We start from the raw sequence: 21711 nt of genomic DNA on the forward strand, positions 1-21711 counted from the left end.
TCTAGAGACACCCGACAAACAATTTTGTTTCTATAAAGCTTTACAGAGATGCAACTGTTGCTTCTGTAAAGCATTATAGAAGAAAAATTGTTAGTAGGGCATTTATCTATCGACGTTTGTCTATCGACATTTATCTATCCACATTTATCTATCGACATTTATCTATCGACATTTTTCTATCGACATGTTTCTATCGACATTTATCTATCGACATTTATCTATCGACATTTATCTATCCACATTTATCTATCGACATTTATCTATCCACATTTATCTATCCACATTTATCTATCCACATTTATCGATCCACATTTATCTATCCACATTTATCGATCCACATTTATCTATCCACATTTATCTACCATTTATCGATCCACATTTATCTATCGACATTTGTCTATCGACATTTATCTATCCACATTTATCTATCCACATTTATCTATCGACATTTATTGATCCACATTTATCTATCGACATTTATCGATATACATTTATCTATCCACATTTATCTATCCACATTTATCTATCCACATTAATCGATCCACATTTATCTATCGACATTTATCGATCCACATTGATCTATCGACATTTGTCTATCGACATTTATCTAGAGACACCCGACAAACAATTTTGTTTCTATAAAGCTTTACAGAGATGCAACTGTTGCTTCTGTAAAGCATTATAGAAGAAAAATTGTTAGTAGGGCATTTATCTATCGACGTTTGTCTATCGACATTTATCTATCCACATTTATCTATCGACATTTATCTATCGACATTTTTCTATCGACATGTTTCTATCGACATTTATCTATCCACATTTATCTATCCACATTTATCTATCCACATTTATCGATCCACATTTATCTATAAACATTTATCTATCCACATATATCTATCGACATTTATCTATCCACATTTATCTATCCACATTTATCTATCCACATTTATCGATCCACATTTACCTATCGACATTTATCGATCCACATTTATCTATCCACATTTATCTATCCACATTTATCGATTTACATTTATCTATCCACATTTATCTATCGACATTTATCTATCGACATTTGTCTATCGACATTTATCGATCCACATTTATCTATCCACATTTATCTATCCACATTTATCGATCCACATTTATCTATCCACATTTATCTATCGACATTTATCGATCCACATTTATCTATCCACATTTATCTATCCACATTTATCGATACACATTTATCTATCGACATTTATCTATCGACATTTGTCTATCGACATTTATCGATCCACATATATCTATCGACATTTATCTATCGTCACTTATCGATCCACATTTATCTATCGACATTTGTCTATCGACATTTATCGATCCACATATATCTATCGACATTTATCTATCGACATTTATCTATCGACATTTATCTATCCACATTTATCGATTAACATTTATCTATCGACATTTATCGATCCATATTTATCTATCCACATTTATCGATCCACATTTATCTATCGACATTTATCTATCCACATTTATCTATCCACATTTATCGATCCACATTTATCTATAAACATTTATCGACATTTATCTATCCACATTTATCTATCCACATTTATCTATCCACATTTATCTATCCACATTTATCGATAGAAATTTATCTATCGACATTTATCTATCGACATTTATCTATCGACATTTATCGATCCACATATAACTATCGATATTTGTCTATCGACATTTATCGATCCACATTTATCTATCCACATTTATCTATCGACATTTATCGATCCACATATAACTATCGACATTTGTCTATCGACATTTATCTATCCACATTTATCTATCCACATTTATCTATCCACATTTTTCGATCCACATATATCTATCGACATTTATCTATCAACATTTATCTATCGACATTTATCTATCCACATTTATCTATCGACATTTATCTATCCACATTTATCTATCCACATTCATCGATCCACATTTATCTATCCACATTTATCTATCGACATTTATCGATCCACATTTATCTATCGACATTTATCGATCCACATTTATCTATCGACATTTATCTATCGATATTTATCTATCCACATTTATCTATCGACATTTATCGATCCACATTTATCTATCGACATTTGTCTATCGATCACATTTATCTATCCACATTTATCTATCCACATTAATCGATCCACATTTATCTATCGACATTTATTGATCCACATTTATCTATCGACATTTATCGATCCACATTTATCTATCCACATTTATCTATCCACATTTATCTATCCACATTTATCGATCCACATTTATCTATCGACATTTATCGATCCACATTGATCTATCGACATTTGTCTATCGACATTTATCTAGAGACACCCGACAAACAATTTTGTTTCTATAAAGCTTTACAGAGATGCAACTGTTGCTTCTGTAAAGCATTATAGAAGAAAAATTGTTAGTAGGGCATTTATCTATCGACGTTTGTCTATCGACATTTATCTATCCACATTTATCTATCGACATTTATCTATCGACATTTTTCTATCGACATGTTTCTATCGACATTTATCTATCGACATTTATCTATCGACATTTATCTATCCACATTTATCTATCGACATTTATCTATCCACATTTATCTATCCACATTTATCTATCCACATTTATCGATCCACATTTATCTATCCACATTTATCGATCCACATTTATCTATCCACATTTATCTACCATTTATCGATCCACATTTATCTATCGACATTTGTCTATCGACATTTATCTATCCACATTTATCTATCCACATTTATCTATCGACATTTATTGATCCACATTTATCTATCGACATTTATCGATATACATTTATCTATCCACATTTATCTATCCACATTTATCTATCCACATTTATCGATCCACATTTATCTATCGACATTTATCGATCCACATTGATCTATCGACATTTGTCTATCGACATTTATCTAGAGACACCCGACAAACAATTTTGTTTCTATAAAGCTTTACAGAGATGCAACTGTTGCTTCTGTAAAGCATTATAGAAGAAAAATTGTTAGTAGGGCATTTATCTATCGACGTTTGTCTATCGACATTTATCTATCCACATTTATCTATCGACATTTATCTATCGACATTTTTCTATCGACATGTTTCTATCGACATTTATCTATCGACATTTATCTATCGACATTTATCTATCCACATTTATCGATCCACATTTATCTATCGACATTTATCGATCCACATTTATCTATCGACATTTGTGTATCGACATTTATCTAGAGACACCCGACAAACAATTTTGTTTCTATTAAGCTTTACAGAGATGCAACTGTTGCTTCTGTAAGCATTATAGAAGAAAAATTGTTAGTAGGGCATTTATCTATCGACATTTATCTATCGACGTTTATCTATCGACAATTATCTATCGACATTTATCTATCGACATTTATCTATCGACATTTATCGATCCAAATATAACTATCGACATTTGTCTATCGACATTTATCTATCCACATTTATCTATCGACATTTATCTATCGACATTTATCGATCCACATATAACTATCGACATTTGTCTATCGACATTTATCTATCCACATTTATCTATCCACATTTATCTATCGACAAAAATGTTCTAAGTTAAGTTCAAATTGTTTACATGGAACGCATATAATTCCGATTTTTCGAAGGTCGATAATTCCTTTCTGTTTTTCTTTAAAGGCTCAACCAAACCAACGACGACAGAAGAAAAAAAAAGCTGATGACAGCCAAGTCCTCCCCACACCAAAAAGAGACTGCGTTTGTCCTTTTTCAGACAAAAATGCTTTCGTCAACGTTATTTGACTTGATTTGTGTCGTCTGCTTTCTTTGATTTGAAAGACCTGAATGACGACATAAAAAGAAGCCGGCAACTACAAGTCCAAAACTTATAGAAAATACATTTTTATGCTCTGTGAGTCGATATCCTTCGCATACAATTCAATTGGAGTTGAAAAATTCACGTTTGAAGAAAATCACATTTCAAAATCATTAAATCGTCATATCTCCTTAACCGAGCGTCTAAACAGGCCAAAACTTGCAAAATTCAAAATTCTCTAAAAATAAAACTACAACATAAGACCCATGTGAATATGTTAAGTACCTTCAGAAATTTGAAAATAGTTTTGCAAGAGAAATTTTAGTTTTTCTATTCAAACAAAAAGTTACGTATACGCCATAGCGATCCACTTTTCAGTATTTAAAGCAGTTGGAAATGCTCTTCTGATCTTTAAGGTTTGGCTGTCAAATCTTTTCTGATAATCGAATTTAATGCATATTAGTTCTTTTTTCAAGTTGTAATAAAGAGATACACGCGAATATTCAAAACAACCATTTTGCTGAAAATGCCAAAAGACCATTTTCTCCTTCTATGAGGTTATGACTAAAGCCAAAAATACATGTTACCCTCGGCAACATGCGCCTTCTTCAACATGGCCAGTTCAACATTCCCGTCAATAACTCAAAAACTTCTCTAATCTATCTTTTGAAGTCTTTGCCATTGGGTTCGGATTTTCGTAAATGCTCATTTTCATTTCTCAAACGTTTTTTTTGCTCTGCATTTTCAATGTTGTTTTTATTCATCGCATCCCAGTTTTCCTTTTTATTTATCCAAGTTGTTGTTCACATTCGCGACTCAATTTAATTATTCACCGTTCGAATAAAGTAAACATTTCTCAGGATATATTTTATCTACTCTCGATGAAAATCTTCTTCTACTGTTTTTAACTTCAGGCAATAATTGGTCCTCGAAGCAAGCTGGCAAGATTTCTGTCTGCACAAATAAACTTAAAGAGAAGAGAGTATGATGATACTTTCGATATCATTCAATTATTTTCGAAGGTTTTATTTTCCATTTCCATTTTTATTTTCATTTTTTCTGTTTTTTTTTTCTTCTTTAACTGCTAACGAATACAATATATTACATTATCTTTTATCCTTGGGAATTTAACGAAAATATCCATTCTTTTTTGGTAGCTTGTGGCTTGCTATATTAGGGGTGATGGTCTCTGGTTGTGAAGATGAATGCCGTCTGAACGGATATACGGATTCGAAACACGAAATGGTGTATAGAGAATATGTAACCTTGGGCAACAGACCTGTTCATTATTGCTTAAACCATAAAGCGCGTAATGGAATAATTTCGTTTTTAAAGGTTAACATAAAATGGTTATTGCTACACCAACTTATGAGTATAAGCGTTTGATGATACGTGTGTGTTTTTATATGTGTGATAAATGATAATAAATACCATAGGGCAAGTTTTGTATTTTCGTAATAAAAATATAAAACTTGAGATTTTACTTTAAAATGTTCGACATTATGATGGTTAAAAAAGAAAACCTGTATACTTTGAGCAATTTCATAACAAAATAAGAAGGTACATACTCGTATTACTATGATATACGAGTGGAAGGTTACAGTAAAATGTTTAAACAAAACCATTAAATAAAAAAAAATAGGTGAAAAACCATCATGACATTGCTCTAGCATAAAAGCATTTTTGGGAATAAGTAAAAAGCCCTTAAATAATATAGTACGAAACTTCTCCAATGTGGCTTTACTGATTTAAACTACTTTTTTTTTAATAGCCCCACTGATTTGCGGAAAATTCAACAAAAGTAATTTTTTAATTATAACTTGCCAAAAGAACTATAATACATGAAATTGATAAAAAGAGTCTGATGAAAAAACTCTAGGTACCCGAATTACATATATGCCCACAGACGGAGCGGAGGTTTTTGTATTGTGTTTACAGAATGATTATCACAATAACAATTTCCAAAAAAGATTTGACAGCTAAACCTTAAAGATCAGATGAGAATTTCCAACTACTTTTAATACTAAAAAAAAGAGTGTGTGTACACATGTACACGCGACTGAAGTTATACTTCTCTTTACAATTGGAAATTAAGAATCTTCATACCAATTTCCGGGGCTAAATTTTTGAGAAAAAAAATTAAGTTTTATCTACGATTGATGGCCTCTATATCAATACAAAATTAGTTTTAATCTATGTTGTTTTCTTTTCCCGTGTTTTTTTTGCGGTACTGCATTTTTAAATACTAAAGTACTACCAACTCTAAAGGTGAAACGACAACCCTGCTGCCCAATTGTCTCCGAGATGGCGATCGCGTCATAACATCTTTGACATTCTTGTCAAAAAACAAATTTTCACACAAACCGTCCCATAAGAAGTATAACTTCAAAAATTGGGTCGTATACGTAATTTTTTTTTGTAAATAGAAAAACTAAAATTTCTCTCGCAAAACTAAATTCATAACTGTGAAAAATCAGCGGTGCTTCATTATTTATTTTTGACGTGATAACGTCTTATAAATCGATGAACCATAGCAGCCACCAGGAAAAAGTGACGCCATTTTCTCCGGTTCCACTTGAAATTTTTAGCAGTGCGGCAAAAATTTCAATTCAAAATTTAAAACAAACTAGGTATTAGAGATACAAAAATCTCCTATAACTTATTTGAAAGTAGTAACCTAAACATGAATACAAATGAAGAATTTTAAAAAATTGGGTCATTTAATAGGGTAAGTAGGGGTAAAAAAAAAAAATTCAAAAAAGTGGCTTTTTTCTAATCGCGACGTTGTAAAAACATGATTTTTTCTTTAATCGATTGATAAATTTATGACAATAGTATTGAATAAATTCTAAAAAATTTCAGAACCAAGTTATAAATGGTTTTTTAAAACTAAAACATGAGGTACACCTTTTACAAAGTAGTGATAGGTAGGGAAATTTTTTTTTGACAATTTAAAAATGCCATTCGAAATATAAAGAAATATGAATTTTCGAAATATGAATTTTTAAAAAACACCTACTTTTTTTGGGTGAGTTTTTATTTTTTTAAATTTTTCTTAGCGTTCAAAAATCTCAAACTAATAACCTTTTGCATGCATGCGCAAAAACTTGGTATTTTAAAATGATTTTTGACTGAAAAATGAGAAAAACAAGTTTTTTTGTCCTTTTTTAACCGTTTTTTATTTTTACCTTTTTTTCTTCAACGGATAAATAAATGAAATTTATACTGTTGATATATAATTGACAGGACTATATCTGTGCAATATTTAAATCAATTTGTATTTACAATTTTGAGATAACAGTAAAATAATGTTCTATTTTGTAACACGTTCTTACTTTTTATCTAGAGCAGATAAAAATTTAATTATAATTTATCGAGCATGCTGATAATATTACTTTTCGTTTGATATATCACACATAACGGTACATTTATTACGAGTTACACAATGTTAAATTAAAAACTTCAGAAATACCTCAAAACACCTGTGGAGATCTGTTGCCCATGACCAGCCACCAGCGTGGGAAGTACCGTATTCTCAGTTTGAAATTTCGAAATGGTTGGCTTTGAAAAATTCTAACTTTTTTGTGGGCATCAAAAAAATATGTTTTAAAGTTCATATGAAAGGTGAAATAATAAGCTTTCTTATGATATACAATTTAATAAGGTCCGTCAAGCTGGGTACGCCACAACCGAAAATCCAAAATCTGAGTATGCAGGAATTTGTTGCTAATTTGTTGCTAATTTGTTACCCCAATCCCGAATTTGTTGCTCCTGCCCTTACCCCTTAAATCTGTGGCGTGCCCAGCTTGACGTCAAGCTGGGTACGCCACAAATTAAAATTCAAAATTTCAAAAATGTAAGTATGCAGGAATTTGTTGCTAATTTGTTGCTAATTTGTTACCCTAATTTCGAATTTGTTGCTCCACGTTTTGCCCTTCAAATGCACATTAACAGATTATGCAAAAAAGCTAAATCGCCCAAAAATTATCGCACAGACAAAAAAGTGGTATCAATAGAAAGAGGTCCTTGAAACCTTTTCAAAAAGGTCCATATCAAGTTTTTATTCCAATCCCTTCATGTCCAAAATGCCTTGTGGAGCTTGAATGCATTTGTGGAACATATGTGGATGAAACGAAAAAACGCAAAAACACGTAATACTCAAAATTTCAAAAAAATAAGTATGCAGTAATTTGTTGCTAATTTGTTGCTAATTTGTTACCCCAATCCCGAATTTGTTGCTCCCCCCCTTACCCCTTAAATCTGTGGCGTACCCAGCTTGACGTCAAGCTGGGTACGCCACAACGCAAATTTGAAAATCTGAGTATGCAGGAATTTGTTGCTAATTTGTTGCTAATTTGTTACCCCAATCTTGAATTTGTTGCTCCACGATTTGACCTTCAAATCGACTGCAACAGATGCAATTTTGTGGAGACTTTTTATCTATACACTTTTTCAAAAAACTAAAAACGCCAAATTATAGACAGAATTTGTTGCTCTGCAAAAAGCTATTTTTAAATTTTCTATCATTACCCAATCCCATCTTACAGGAGGAAAACTAATTTTTCGATGACGTCATCCAACAACGCAAAAAATCGTAATACTCAAAATTTCAAAAAAATAAGTATGCAGTAATTTGTTGCTAGTTTGTTGCTAATTTGTTACCCCAATCCCGAATTTGTTGCTCCCCCCCTTACCCCTTAAATCTGTGGCGTACCCAGCTTGACGTCAAGCTGGGTACGCCACAACTCAAATTTGAAAATCTAAGTATGCAGGAATTTGTTGCTAATTTGTTGCTAATTTGTTACCCCAATCTTGAATTTGTTGCTCCACGATTTGACCTTCAAATCGACTGCAACAGATGCAATTTTGTGGAGACTTTTTATCTATACGCTTTTTCAAAAAACTAAAAACGCCAAATTATAGACAGAATTTGTTGCTCTGCAAAAAGTTATTTTTAAATTTTCTATCACCACCCAATCCCACCTTACAGGAGATAAACTAATTTTTCGATGACGTCATCCATCAAGCTGGGTACGATAAAACACAAATTTTAAAATCTAAGTACGCAGGAATCTTAAGTTATTTTGTTGCTAATTTGTTACCCTAATCTCGAATTTGTTGCTCCACGATTTGACCTTTAAATTGGCTGAAACAGATGCATGATTTTGAAACTTTATGATACAAAGTTAACAATGCATAGATTTAATACTCTTTGCAGATTAATGCTCAAATCTTTAATTTGATGTAAAAACTACCTTAAAATACTGTTAAAAACTTCCAAAAACTGAACATAACGCACTTAAACCAACTAGCTGCAGGTAATTCAATGCTCTTTAAAGGCTACGTCATTTCCAATATTTGGATATACATACATACCTACCCTTACCCTTTCATATTTAAAAACCTTTAAAGGCTGGACCTACCTTCAACCTACTTCACTCCCTTCAATAAAACGCAAAGTAAAATTCAACACTCCAACTTGATTTTTATGGATGCTCCTCAATTCTTAGTTTAATAAGTGTTAGGTACTGCTACCCATTCAATTCCTATATTGCCAACAGCTTTTTTGTTCTATTTTTCCTCAATTTCAAAAATAAATTGAATTTAACGTATTTTTGCATCTTCCTATTTTAAACATATTTACTATATAGGTAACTTCTTCAATATCCTAGAAAAACCCTTAGACATCTTTTGAAAATACCATCAATTTTTTTCCATCTTTAAATTTATCTCTATAGCCCTAGTTTTGGAGAGATGCATTTCATTTACTACCACACTAACGACCTAAGATCTCAACTCAATTTATGTACCTACTATTCATCCAATCAGATTATTGCAATTTGCGACTTATTTTTATATTATAAAAACAAACCAAATACCTACATAAAAATGTGTACCTACATTCACGGTTGCCACTCGCATAAAAAATTTCCTACCAAAGTTTCCAAAAAAACCTACCAATTCAAAAAAAAACCTACCCAACGAAAATTTTCGATTTTAAGAGAATAAATTCTTGTTTAAAAAAATAAAATGCACGACTGGGTCGCACGAACTTGCTCTTGGAGTTATAGTTGCTTAAATTTTTAAGACTTTTTATATAGAAATTTGGAAAAAAAAAATAAAATTCGTTTAAAAAAATAAAATAAAATCTGAAATTAAATTGCCCTCCAAAACAAGTATGCAGTTTTGATTGATATATAAACGTGCATTTTTAGAAAAAAAATTTCAAAATCGTTAGAGCCGTTTTTTAAAAAAACAAGTTTTTATAAATAATTTTTTGGAAAAAAACTTTTAAAATAAAATTGTAATGCCATTTTGTAGAAATCACTAATCAAGAATGTGAAGTTAGTGTCAACACAAAACATGAAAATGGATGAGTTCAGACACCAACAATGAGGATACTGCGTTTACATACACTACTTAATATTATTACTCTCGGTTTAGATGGGCACATTTGTTTGGCACAAATATTTTGGGTAGATTTGACATAATTACAATTTTTTTTGTCAATTATTAAAAATAAAATTATTTTAGAGAAAGAACTTGGAAAAACCTACCAAATTGACTTCAAACCTACCAACCTACCCAAGGTAAAAAAACCTACCCAGTTTGGTAGGATCCTACCCACTCCGGCAACCGTGATTGGAATAAAAACTTGATATGGACCTTTTTGAAAAGGTTTCAAGGACCTCTTTCTATTGATACCACTTTTTTGTCTGTGCGATAATTTTTGGGCGATTTAGCTTTTTTGCATAATCTGTTAATGTGCATTTGAAGGGCAAAACGTGGAGCAACAAATTCGAAATTAGGGTAACAAATTAGCAACAAATTAGCAACAAATTCCTGCATACTTACATTTTTGAAATTTTGAATTTTAATTTGTGGCGTACCCAGCTTGACGTCAAGCTGGGCACGCCACAGATTTAAGGGGTAAGGGCAGGAGCAACAAATTCGGGATTGGGGTAACAAATTAGCAACAAATTAGCAACAAATTCCTGCATACTCAGATTTTGGATTTTCGGTTGTGGCGTACCCAGCTTGACGGACCTAATTTAATATAGGTTGTTAAAGAAAAAAAAATTAATTTAATGGCGTGAGAAGATAAAAAAGAATGATATTTTTGCTTTTTTTGATGAAAACTGTTTAGGTTCAAAATATTTTAGCTCTTTATTTAGACATCGCATAGACATGGGCGATATAAATATTTTGAGCTGAAATAATAGGCAAACATGGTATACAATATATTATAGGTTATTATATAAAAAAAATGGATTTTCGGGCGATGGAAGTGATTTTTTCACTTTTTTCATAAGAAATGATTGTTTTTAATAAATTATTTCAATACTTTTTGGGCGTTGAAAAAATTTGAAAATGGTTTTATTCTTTAGGAGAAATACTTGACTTTTAATGGTATAAGTTTTTTTTTAAGCTTTTCAAAAGAAAAAGAAGGTAATTTTTTTTTTAGATTTTTCTAGTAAATTATGATTGTTTGAAATAAATAAACGCTTCAATTGACTCATTTTAAACAAAAGCACACAACCGGTTTTTTTAAGACGTTATCACGTAAAATCATCGTCCGTAAACCGGCTTTACAGACAACCACTTTTTTTATTTATTTTTATTTATTATTGATAGAGCTTTATGACTTTTTAATCTTAAAAAGTTTTTAAATATGCAGGATGTTTTCACATAATAATTTGTAAACACTGTTAATTTTTACTTGTCTATGATAATTTTTGACTTTGAGGGCAATTTCTTTGAGAATTGTGTGAAATCATAGTTTTTATTAATTTCTTTTTATGAAAAAAACGTAAATAAACAAAAAATTTATTCACAAGTTTTTTTTTTTGCTTAACTTTTAAGAGTCTAAAAATAGATGGACTTGGTTGCAAGTTTAAGTTCCATTAGCTTGAGTCAAGAGTTCAAGTGTACATGTGTTAAAGTCGCACCCATAAGGCATGCGGGTCTAGACTATGCAAAACGTTAAAAAAATCCTATAACCTAAACACTTAAAAAACAAAGGTCTTGAACTACAAACACACCAAATTTACACCAAAGGTACAGATTGTAAAACCCCTAACATATGTTGTTAAAAAATTTAGGCAGCAACCCAATTAATTTACAACACAAAATAAAAACATTAATCCATCTGCAAAGGCCAAATAAACCAAATGAAAAGAAAACACAATAATAATAAACATGCCTCCGGACAAATGTACCTATTCTTCTACACAAAAAAAATCATTAAATCCAATTTCTTCTCATAATAATCCTATAGTCCACATTTAAACTCACAAAGATAATAAAAACAAAAAAACAAAATAAAATAAAAAAAAAAAGAAATAACTCCACGACAAAAAAAAAGGAATACTAGCCAAGTGTTGAGGATGTATTTGTGTATCATTTCGTATATACACCAAAATAAAAATAAAATCAAATAAAAACCAACAACACAGCCACAACACAACATCACAAAGGCGAAAACGATAAGAAACATTTGATGCGGATAATGCGACAAAATCCTTTCGAATGAAATGAACGCTCCAGTCACAAAAGCCTGACACGTTGATTCTATCCGCATACATATATAGTATATATCTACATGGAAGAACTACGCCAACATACCTTCCAAGCCATCATTCCAAATCCAAAGTCGACGAACAAGATGGCGAGACGAACCAACCAAGGCTATTTCTTATTCCTTATTGCAAAAGTATCATTTGAGAAGAAAATTGACATGAAGTCTTGAAAATCTTTCAAAATCTCTTTAAAAAGAAATTTTTGTGTCGGAATGTCGTGTCCTTTCATAGAATATGGATGGATTTTGGCCTTCATCTCTGTGTCTTTTTTTTTTTTGTATTAGAGTCGGGGTTTATTCTTTTTTTTTTCTTGCTGTCTATATTATTGCCATAACCCTCTTGAAGTCAAGTGCTTTGAGTGACTTTTGAATGGCCATCTTCTTCTTTTGCAATTGCCAACATAATTTTGAGCCTGATTATGAAAGTAACTTTTCTACAAAAAGGATAGAGTGAGTCTTGTTAGAATTTACGTCCGAATTTTAACAAAAAAAAAAAAAAAAAAAACTCACTCCCACTCTATGGGATGAAAGATGATTTTTGTTTGAAAAGAAAACGCCCGCCTTTTATTCTGGATGCCAAAATGAATAAAATTGCAATTTGCCTCCCGGATGGGGGATTAGTTGCAGGGCATTATTGAACAAAAAAAAATATATATATATTATAAAACTCTTGGAAAAGGCAGAATTATGACTTAAATCGTTTTTTCAATTCAATAATTCGAAGTTGAAGCAGTAAAGATAAGTCCTTCGATTGTAAGGGTTGTGTCTTGCTATCAAACAACAATATCTATTCAAATATTACTTGACATAGAAGAGCCTTTTGTGCTATCTTTTAACAATATCAGGTCCAGAGACAATTGAAAAAAGACACACACAAAAAATCTGATGGATGTATATTGGCCCAAAGTTCTACTTGCTACCGAAAAAACACACACACAAACAATAGGGACATCATTTCACCATCAATTTGACAGTGGTGCACTTTGTATGCAACATTAAGTAAAAATGTTTTTAAATTCTTACCTTTTCTTTTGTAGTACCGCGATGGTTAATACGATGAACTTTGACGCCAAAGATCTGGGTTCAATTTCCAGCCAACACATAAAAATTAAAGATAAAGAAGGTTGTCTGTAAAGTCGGTTTACGGACGATGAGTTTACGTGATAATGTCGTCAGAAAACAGGTTGTGTGCTTTTGTTTAAAATGAGTCATTTGAAGCGATTACTTATTTCAAACAATCATAATTAACAAGAAAAAGCTAAAAAAAATACCTTTTTTATTTTCTCATTATATTAATTTTTTTATTTTAAAAGCCCTATCACGTCAGGTTTCTGAGATATCCTCAAAAAAATGCATAAAGTTTTTGTGTCGCTGAAACCGAATCCGCAGTCTATTTTGCAGTATCATGCCTGGTTTTTGAGATATCCTCAAAAAATGTCAGATAAGAACTTTTTGTTTGAGTTTTGACATTTTTTGAGGATATTTCAAAAACCTGACGTGATACGGCAAAGTAAACTTCGAATTCGGTTTCAGCAACCCAAAAACTATATGAAAAGCCTAGTCGCAACCCCAGATAAGAACTTTTGTTTTTTTTTTTGGTTTTGACATTTTTTTGAGGATATCTCAGAAACCTGACGTGATAGGGCAAAATTGACTTCGAATCTGGATTCAGCGATCCAAAAACTATATGATTAACATATTCGCACATCCAGATCAGAAAAAATTTGTTTTTGTTTTCGTGACATTTTATGAGGTTATCTCAAAAACCTGACGTGATGAAGCAAAACGGAGTACGGATTCGGTTTCAGCGACCCAAAAACTATATGAAAAACCTAGTCGCAAGCCCAGGGCAGAACTTTTATTTTTTTTTATGTGGCTGTGTTATCATTACCCTCCCTACTTATTAAGCAGTCGACCGATAAATTTGCCAATACTCAAAATTGAATCCAATTACGTTTTATTTATCAGTTGATGTACATATTAAGTAGGTATATTTATTTAAGTAGGCCAACGAATTTATATATTTCCATACAGAAAGCCGCGAAAACATTTAAAAATTACCTACATAAAACAAATTTCCTGACTTGCTTGCAAAATACAAGCATAAAAACTGCCACTTATAAACTGTTCTGATTTAATGTCAGTTTCTTTCACTTTAAAGCCACTGTTGGCGTCCTTGTGGAAATATCCCAAAGGACGAGCGAAAACGTTGAATGAGCATCTTTGAATGGGCAGCTAATCACATGGAAAAATGAATTCTTCGAAAAGGGACTCACATACTTTCTTACAGGAAAGCAAAGGCATTGGATTGCATATACTACATGTGTGTGTGTGTGCTCTACCCTGTGTGTACGAACACACAATCCTTTCAAGCTTCACAGCAAATCGAGCCCAGAGCGTATTTTTCATGGCTACCCTGTGGCATAAAACGTTACTTTACATATACATACATACATATATACAATTGTAGCGGAATCCACCTTTTACGAATTATGCTTTCGGATGGGCAAGGCGCCACAGCGCTACTCATCTCTTTTATTGGCAAGATTTAACCTAACAATAGCCTGAGATCCTGCGAGAGCATCAAACAAAACCAAAGGCATAAATACGAAAGAAGGAGAAAATTTATATTATATAACCCTTGGTGTCGAGGTTCAGTTATGCATGATTTGCGGGTTTTAATAAAAAATAAATAATTTATTATGTTAACAACAATATAAGCTTTGCGTTCATATATTGTATATATGGTGTACAATCGCCTTGTCCTAATATCTTTTGTGTGTTTTTCCGCAAAAATTGATTTTTTTTGCCTTCAAATAACCTAGAGGGGGATAAATTTTCATCTAACATTTTCAAGAGAAAATTCTTCTTTGAAATAAGTTTTCATCACATACATATACAACACAATGTGCACAGCAGAAAGAAAGTTATACGAAAAACATCTTGAAAAGTTTTGCACAAAGGAATTTCTTGAAATAAACATTTTTTATGAGACAAAAATATTTGAGAACGATTATATTATATAGCCCCTTCTTCTTCTTCTTTTGTCGAATAAAATTAAACCATGACCAACGACAACATTAGAAGAAGAATATTGCTTTTATACAAATATTTCTTTGAATTAATGAGAGAAGTAAGTTTTAATAAGTCAAACGTCACAAAAGGAATGATTGCGCAAGGATTACATTTAAAAATAGAACAACACAGCCACAGTGCTGGCCTTTTCAATGAGGATTAACTTTCAATTTCGAATCCTTTTATTGTCTGAATGTTTTGCATATTAAATTGTCTGTGCGCTAAAAGAATCCTTTTACATGAGTTGAAGAAATAGAATAAGGATTAGGTTAGGTATATATTTATTTGGGTTTTGGTTGGATTTATATTTTTTCGTTTAACTTGATTAGGAGATTACAACAGAATATCCATTGAATTTTTGTTTTGAAGAATGATGAGAATAGAAAGAAAAATATATTTTGTGAAAATATGAGAAGATTGGTAAATAAAAAAAAATTTGTAAGCTATTAGTTGAACAAAAGGTTATATATTCGATGTTTGAAAGGTAGGCTTTATAATACCCGTTCCAAGATAGGGATTATAATATCTTATTGTAAATTGCCTGTCTGATATACTATAGATATTAGATATAGTATTAGATATAAACAGAATTTTGTGTTATTTTTTTTTTTTTTGTGGAAAATAAACCGATTATCGGCATGATTTTTTTTTTAAAGAACTTAAAGCGAAATTCAAAGAAGTAAAACAAGTTCAGATTTTTTCTCGACTCTAGTAAATTAAGAGATACCTTAAGCATTTGCTTAAGCGAAGTCTTTATGCATAATAAAAATAAAGCAGTCACTTGATCAAATTAAGCTCTCGATAAAATTTGACTGATTTGAAAAAAACTAAAAATCATTTTTGTAAACAAATAATCGGTTATTAGAAAAGTTTGACGTCAAATAGTTTTCATCGCTGGGTTCCGTCAGAACTTTTGCCGACTAGGTTTCTTAAAATTTTTCAGAGGACCAACCACCAATGTGAAAACGCTGCCAAAAGGTCATTCGAAATACTGCCACCGATGTAAATAGGTAACCTTTACAAGGTGACCCAAACAAAAAGCCTGGATCGATAAAGAACCTAGGTGAGCGCATGTAGCTAAGAAAATGAGCCCTATAAATCAATGAAAAACAAGTGTTTGATTCAATTGAAGAATGCTATATCAGTTTCACTTATGAACACAAGAATATTAAGCAAAATATGCTACTGATAATATTGACAAAACTTTTTAAAAAAACAGCTAACTGAAGTTGTAATGCATTCACTGCAGGATAGAGCAATTTATTTTCCCTGTACCTTGAGGATCATAAATTTTGTCCACCCGATCTAAGAGCAGATTTTGTCGAAAAATTGATTTAGCGAGGGTAATCACTTAAAATTATTTGGATCTTGACTCCATATTCTTCCTGATTACAAAAACAAAAATGGCAGACGTTTAATCCGCGCCAAAACACCCGGCAGACGAGCTCAAAAATGCGTTCTTTTTTTTTGCGAAATAAAGGACTCGCGAAAACCACTTGAATTAGTCTTGCCCTTGACTTCCCGATTGCAACCATTATTTTCAATAGAATAATTAATTTTTTATGAAGTGAGGAAGGTTTTTGTTAATTTAATCGTTTATTTCAGAAACAGCATAAGTCCATGAGCACTAACTTTTCAGGAGCAACAAAAAACTGTTTTTTATGTTAAAACTCCACAACACATCAAATTTAGAGTATGCCGAGTTATAATCTAGCTAAAGACGCATTTAAAAACCTTAAAAATATAAACTTTTTTTCAAGTCTTAGCGGGTTTTTAAGACTTTAAAGTCGCTGGACTTATGTCGTTTCTGCTCAAAACGAATTTTTGTTGGTAAAACTTTTGTTTTCATCTAGCTATAGCTTTTGAACCCCGCTTATGATTTTAATGAATAAAATAGCAGTAGATAGAGTAAATATTTACGTCTTCATTGATATATAAAATGCCATTTATTCAACATTTAAAAAAGCTGCCACCGCGAGAAATCTGGCTATAACTTTTGACTCCTGCGTTCAATTTTAATGAATTTAATAGATTTAATAGATAGAGTGATTAATTACCTTTTTATATACCTATGTATAACAAAAGGGTGTGCGTGTCAAGATTACTGCCAAAATAATTTAAAATGTATATTATAGAAGCAATGCTCACTGATTTCAATAGTTTTCTTATGACCCGTATGCATTGCGAAATGGATACGAATATCTTCTAAACGGTTAAAGCAATCAATTTGATTCCAAGCAATTTTTTGTAGAACGTTTAAGTCCCTAAAAGAATATATCTTGCTAAATTAAAAATAATGAATTTTCAGTGAATTGGAAAATTTTTAAAAATATAAAATGTTTTTATAATTTTTTTTAACTTTGACCTCGAATATCTTTAGAATGGTTAGATTAATGAAAAAAGTTAATAAGACCTTTTTTGTGGAGCAATCAATTTCCAGCAAGAATATGTCTTGCGCGTTTGATCATTAAAATTTTTCAATTTGTTACAAAATTAAGAACAAAAAACGATTTTTTAAAGATTTACTCGATTTTTGGACCTCAAATATCTATTCAACGGTTAGATAAACGAAAAAAGTGTATAAGGCCTTTTTTGTAGAGCGTTCAATTTCCTACAAGAATATGAAAAGAAATTTGCTAAAAAGTCAATTAATAAAAAAATTATTTTTTTTTTGTAGAAGCTTGATGTAAAAATGGAAAATAGCAAAGCGGAGGACCTTCACATTAACATAAAGAGCTCATATTTGGTGTGCATATTTTAGAGGTGTCTAGCAATCGATTTTTCGGAGTACCAAATCAAAAAAAAAGAATGTCGATTTTTTTGACCCACCCTAATGAATAGCTAACTATACATTAGTGAGAAATCTCCAAAAAAAATTTTTTTTGGAAAAATGGACTTATGCTGTATCTGAAATAAACGATTCAATTTAAGTGTAAGAGTTCTTTAATAACGACTTGGGTCCGTTGGGACCTAGGCCAAAGTTGTAATTCACATTAATTGCCCTTTGTCCATGTACAGTGTGGTGCATACGTGCTCTAGTGTGGTCCAAAAAATATATTTTTCGATTTTCGGTCTGGCCACCCGCTAAATTTGTTCCACTTATCTATAACATTAACGTTGTGAAATTTCAATTCGCTACCTTAAGCCGAAGAGGGTGCTAGTAACAGTTCAATTTTTAGGTTTTGTAGGTAATTTTGTTTTTTTTTTAATTTTTTTTTTTGAAAAAAAAAAAAAATATTTTATTTTTGTTTTAACTTGTCTTTATAAAACGTATTAAATATTTTTTTTTTCGAAAAAAAGTGAGAAATAATTAAAAATAATAAATAATAAGCAAAATGTGCAAAAAAAAGTCTGTGTACTACCTGTTGACGAAATTTACTTGGAAGTGCCTCTTAAAATTATTATTTCGATATTTTTTCAGAATAAGTACAACAATTACAACTTTCAAGCAATTTTTAACTAAAAAAAAAATTTTTTTTACTTTTTTCCAAAAAAATAAAATTTTCAAATATCGATAGGAGGCTGAAAATTCAACAGTATGATACCAATAGTATGTGGAACCATTGTAGGGGGTGACCCATACAAGCGTGGACCACTCTAAAGTGCTCTTTTGTAATATTATTTATTTAGAAAGTTTATGTTCTTACTGGCGAAATGAAACATTATTTTAAAGTACATATTTTGTAATGCTGAATCTAGGACATACTCCACTCGCAATAAAATATTATTGCGCTAGAAACTATCGGGTATCACTTCTTTAATTTATTCAATGCTTTACTATTAATATGAATCGGTTACATCTCACGAAAAAAATCTGCTGCCAGCACTCGGTCTAAAAAGATGTTAATTATTAGACTGATGATCTTCTTCTTCTTCTTCCTTTTTCTCGGCGCTGTTATGATCTCGATGTCGAGGGGATCATAACCTTCCCACGTTACTGCTTCACACTAGTGATCCGCCTGTGGGGTTCGCCGGGTTGACCTCAGAAATCGGCGGCAAGCCTCCCGGTTTTGTATTGTTCCGTTTCTGAGGCCAACTGAATGCTGGTGTTTTTGCATTTGCTTGTACCAGGAGTTTTTAGGCCTACCTTTCTTTTTATTTCGTGTTGGAACGTTATATGATATTGCTTTTTTGACGGGGTTCTCAGGATCTCTCCTTTGAACATGGCAATACCAACTGAGTCGGTCGTGTTCAATTTTTTGGGAGATGGTATTTTTAACATGAAGGCTTCCTCGGATCTTTGTACTTCTAATTCTATCAAGCTTTGTTACTCCTGCTGTCATGCGAAGCATCTTCATCTCAGCTGCCGTTAACTTACTCTCATACTTTTTGTACATTGTCCAACATTGTGAACTGTATGTGAGTGCTGGACGCACAACTGCGGTGTAGAGCCTTCCTTTCAGCTTAGGGGGCATTTTTCGATCACAGAAGATAGCAGAATTTTCCCGCCACTTCATCCACCCTACGCTTACGCGATGATTGATATCGTCATCACAAGTACCTTCGTTATTTATCATAGACCCCAGATATTTAAACTTTTCACACTTGGGAAGCACTACACCATTCAAATAAATGTCAGGAATAGGCCTGTGTGGATCAGAAAATGGGCAGCATAGGTATTCTGTCTTTTTCGCGCTTATGCGGTACCCACTACCTTCTAGAACATCCACCCATACTCGTGCTCGTTGCAGGGATATCGGGTCTTCACTTATGATGGCTCCATCGTCAGCAAAGAATAACTGATGCACTTTTGGGTCCGTCACTTTGCCTTCGAGCAGGTAATCAAGAACGGTAATAAAGAGCAGAGGACTCAAGACGCTTCCCTGGTGTACACCTACTGTCTAATTATTAGACTGATGATAGTATGCCCAATGTGTGAAAATTTAGAAGAAAGGAGCTCTTGCTCTGGAAAAGGAAGTAGCTCTAATCAAAATATTTTAAGGTGGTGGAGGCTGGGATGTGTAAGCATGCAATATCTTAAGTCCATAAATCAGAAGTCAACACAAGTGCCCAAATTAAAAAAAAAAACTACAGACTTATGCTGATGATGACAATACGATTCCGACAATTCCGGAAGAATATAATTTAAATTTTTGAGTAATGATAGCATTCCCGGAATGAATAAAGTTAAAAACAATATACATTGAATTCTTACATATTCAGAAAATGAGAACAAAACCAACAAAACACTGATTGAAAAAAACTGCCTTAAAAAAATGACTTAAATTTTGCACCTACCTGAGCTAAGGACATATCGACGGTTAAACTTTATAACCTCGTAAGTCGTTTTTGCTAGTTTTTCAGAAATCGAAAAAAAACTTCTTAATGCAGAACCTCGTAAGTATATTTTTTTTCTTTAAATAAGCCAAAGCAAAACCTCGTATTTATTTGATAAATTGAAATTTTTAATAAACAATAAATATCATTGAAATACTATAATATTTGTGTCTTAGGTGTACCTACATTTAATAATAAATTTTAATAATTTAAACTTTTTTATGAAAAAAAAAAAAAACAACCACTTTTGCGCTTAAAAACACAAAACAATTCAGCCCACAAACCGATTAACTTGCGTTAGTAGGAGACTTAAGAGGTATTGCTTAATTTTTTTATTGGATTTATAATACGAGTTTTTGAATTTTGTTATTCCTGAAAAATGCTCAGAACAAACATGCCAAACTAAAAGTACCAAAAGATAGCTGTGATTTTCTTGATTTTTTTTCCATTAAAAATATTTTTTTTTCGATTTTTTCGACTTACGAGGTTATGAAGATTAAACGTCGATATCGTCGGTTCAAAAGCAGTTAGTAAGTTTTTCCTTTGAACCGACGATATAATACTCTTCTAATTATCTTTAGTTTAGTGATGGTATTATTTTAAGTTTATATCTTCACATTAAAAGTTGTAGTTGGTAAAAAAGTAAAATGATGCTTGATTTTAAATTCATCAATTTTTTTTTGCATCCCAACCTAGTTTATGAATATGAATGAATACAAAAAACATACATATTTACTCACTGTATTTTTTAAATGAATGTAAAGTCTAAATTTTCATTCATATTCTAAATCTATATATCTCTTCCTTTCTAACACACATCCTACCCAAAAACATTACTTTGACTAATGATGATGACAGTCTTTTGTCTTTAAAAAAGTTTCATACACTTTCCAGCTAACTCATTACTATACCTTCA

Source organism: Episyrphus balteatus, chromosome 3 (assembly GCF_945859705.1).
Source record: "Episyrphus balteatus chromosome 3, idEpiBalt1.1, whole genome shotgun sequence".
Taxonomy (NCBI): Eukaryota; Metazoa; Arthropoda; class Insecta; order Diptera; family Syrphidae; genus Episyrphus; species Episyrphus balteatus.